The sequence below is a fragment of the Clinocottus analis genome, unplaced genomic scaffold, assembly GCF_023055335.1.
Source record: "Clinocottus analis isolate CAN_PGR_092001 unplaced genomic scaffold, fCliAna1.0.p SCAF_19, whole genome shotgun sequence".
In the NCBI taxonomy this organism is placed as follows: domain Eukaryota; kingdom Metazoa; phylum Chordata; class Actinopteri; order Perciformes; family Cottidae; genus Clinocottus; species Clinocottus analis.
In genome coordinates, this window is record NW_027175920.1 from 7628842 (window position 1) to 7632432 (window position 3591).

A 3591-nucleotide genomic window follows, 5' to 3' on the forward strand; every position below is an offset into this window, starting at 1 on the left:
AGCTTCAGAACATCTTGGTCTGTAATATAAACACATATTTGTTTCTGTTATTACATTTTCATTTTCGGGTCTGCTTGTTCAGGGCCCGATAAGCTTCAAACTGTGATGCTCTGTATAGCCAGTGTCTGAGACCCCTTGATTGACACGAGACTCCCTGAAAGCCTTAAGAGCAAAGTCTTCGGGGTCTTTAGCCCATGAGAACCAAACATTTTTACTGTAAGTAAAATCATAGGGGATATAAAACAGACTGAATGAGTTAACCTTTAGAGAGAGTGTGCTGTGCGTATTCTGTTGCACGGCGTAGTTGTCGCAGTGTAGTTGTGCAAGTGGCCTTATTGTTAACGATACAAGCCTCAGTGTTGAGAGTGCAACGTGTGTACAGCCTAATTGCTTTGACTGGATATTACATAATGAGTCTGTGGAAGAAGCTGAGAGGCACTGACCAAGCGTCTGTATATGACGAGTTGGGTGTAAGACCGGGTCGCATTTGTCAACCCGGTTAAAAGGTTAAACATCGTCTGATAAGACAGGATAGAAAGTGTATTATTTTTTCCATGAGATGAGGCTGGTCGTGAAAAGGAGGGGGAGGGTGTATAGTAAAAAGATAGAAAAAGGGGATAGACAGATCAGATCAATAAAGCGCAGATGAGGGAGTCCCATGGGAAGCAGAGGGGTGCGTTGCCATCTGGCCCGTCCAATATTCACTCTGGCACAACATGAACCCAACTGTTTTATCCCTGCAGCAGACACAATAAAATAAAGGATATCTGCGCCGCCTCACCAGCTCGGACCTTTATTGCCCATAATGATGCTGGTTTGTTGAACTTGAAGTTGTTTACCGAACACACAACATCAAAGGAAGGCAGTGCAGTACTCTCTGAACACAACATGATAGCACTCTCATGCCAGTTATTGGTGTGAGTGCTCTCAGAGTAATTTAAGGGCTTCCTTGGCTCGTCATATGATGCCTCTTCTACTAATACGGTGCATTAGAAGAAAAGATTGCGCAGAGGCGGTGGATCGCATTGCCAGAGCTGTTTGAGCTCCACTGTTGTTGATGTTGCTGCATGAGTGACAGGTGGTCAGTGTTGGAGAAAAGAAAAGCAATGTTCACATGTCGTACATGGATACTTGTGTGTGTATTGGAGATAAAATCCTAAAATATAAACATGAACCACCATCGTCAGTTTCCAAGACTGCGATTGATGTAAACATATGCTAACTAACACACACGCACACACACACACACACACACACACACACACACACACACACACAAAAACACACTTTTTTTCCGCAGGAACGGTCACCTGGAACAGAATCCTTTTCTCGGAACATGAGATGGGACAGCGAATGTCTCCTGGACCACCCATCCTCTGTCCACTCCCTGGTGACAGATGGTCAGTTTGTGTGCACGTGTGTGTGTGTGTGTGTGTGTGTGTGTGTGTGTGTATGTGTGCACATCTGTGTGACTGAATGAGTGAGTCCAGACCTTCGTCAGTGTGGCGATGGGACGAAATGGATACAGTGTGGTTTTCACATGTAGATTTACATAAAGATGTATTGATCCTCGCCCCTTTTGTATTCCTCCAGTCCACACAGGCTGGCAAATGACCAAGCAAAAAATTGCTTGGCTATCGGTTTTAGTTCCCTATAACCTTATATGATACTTTAAAAAAAAAAGAAACTTCTAGACATTCAGGGGGGAAAGAGCGTTCATTATCACTCACTCAGACTCTTTCATAGAAGTGAATCCATATGAACAGTATATGCAGTCTTTTCGATAAATACCCAGAAAGGTGTTTAAGTGGATTAAAATGTATTCCTAAATCAAATAAACTCATGTAGCCATATGTGCCACTATAGTCTCCCAACTAATGAGTACCACTTATTACATAAAGAAGTGCTTGTTTTAGAGCTTACTTACTTTGGTGTACTGTTATTGTAAGTAGCCTTTAAGTTTATCTCGGCATCAACATTTTCAGAGTGATTTCAGATTGAATAATCAGTGATTCTCTTTGTAAATGACATTACATCACAAAGTAGAAATTACATGGGGCACACTGAAAATTAGATTAATCTATTTTGTCCCACATAAGTGACTCTGAAACTGATTTGATTTCTTTCTGTCTGTCTGTTTCCCTCTCTCATGAATAATCTATCTCCTCGTAGCAACCCAGCTTCCTCTCCCTCCTCACCCGCTGCCCTCATGTCCCCCACTGCCCTCAGTCCTTACATGCTCTATATAAATCACTGTCTCATCAAGATGATGCAAGGCAGGAACGTCAATCTTTAACGTTAAACTGTGCAGAGAAACTACTGGAAGAGTTACATTTTGTTGGGTGTCATGTTTGCCCCAAAAAATGATATCATCATCTTTAATTAAACGATTTTAATGATTGTAAAGTACTTATATTATAACATTGACATTTTCTCTGTCTGGAATATAAAACGAGACCTCAACCTAAATGGCAAACCTGTGTGTAACATGCATATTATTGCACACTCTAGTAGCAGATTTACTGAGCCCTGCACCTGTATGTCTCTGTATCTACTTTGTCCTTTAAGTGGTTGGGCTGCACCACAATTACAGTGAAATCCATTTCAACTAAGTGTTATGAAATCATTAATTTTGCTTCGGGGAAATTCATTTCGTGAGAACCATGCACATACATGACACTGTGACACGATAAACCGCAAAATTCAAAAACAAAGTTGTCAATCTTCTAGATCAACATGTTCGACGGGGTGGCATGTATAGTCATGATCTAGTAGCACGTGGCATGCTCCTTGGTTTAAATCAGGCCAACATTTGGCCCTAGGTGTCAGAGTAATCCAACAGTAGATTTCTTCTTTTTATGCATAAAGACAACAGTGTTTCTGTCCCATCCTGTGATTTCACTCAGTGTAAGAAAAAACACTGCAGGATTATAATGATTGTTTTGTATCTTAATTTAGGCACAGGAATGATGAGAAGAGAGCTTGAGAGGGTGATAACAACATCATACTCTTATACAATGTGCACATTTGCTGCTGCAAACATCAGTCAATGCATACTTGTGAGGATCTCAGGTAGTAAGGTGCATTCACTGATCGGCAGAAAAACAAGGTCAGTCCAAACTTCAGGGAGACTAAAACTCACCCGGTAGAAGCAGACAACAATCTACTGGATCTCATTCAGTTTAGGAAAAGTGAACTAGTTAGTGAAAGTTGGAGGAAAAACTACATTTAAATCCTTCGTCTCGCAGCGAGACTTAAACTCTGTTGGCGCGACACTGTCTGTGAGCCACTTGCTGAATGGACGAATTACGCAAGACTTAATTTGTCAGGTGATAAACATTTTAGATGGTTGATTTGTCCGACTTACCAAGAACATCCCAGTGCGTGTTTGACGCCGTAAAAGAGAGAGCAGGTTTGTGTGTGTGTGTGTGTGTGTGTGCAGTGTGTGTGTGTGTGTGTGTGTGTGTGTGTGTGTGTGTGTGTGTGTGCAGTGTGTATGTGTGTGTGCAGTGGGCGTGGAGAGTGAGATGGCTTCTTCCCTGTAGCCGTTGAGCTGAGCGCGTCTGTCATATGAGACCAGTTGGAGGAAAG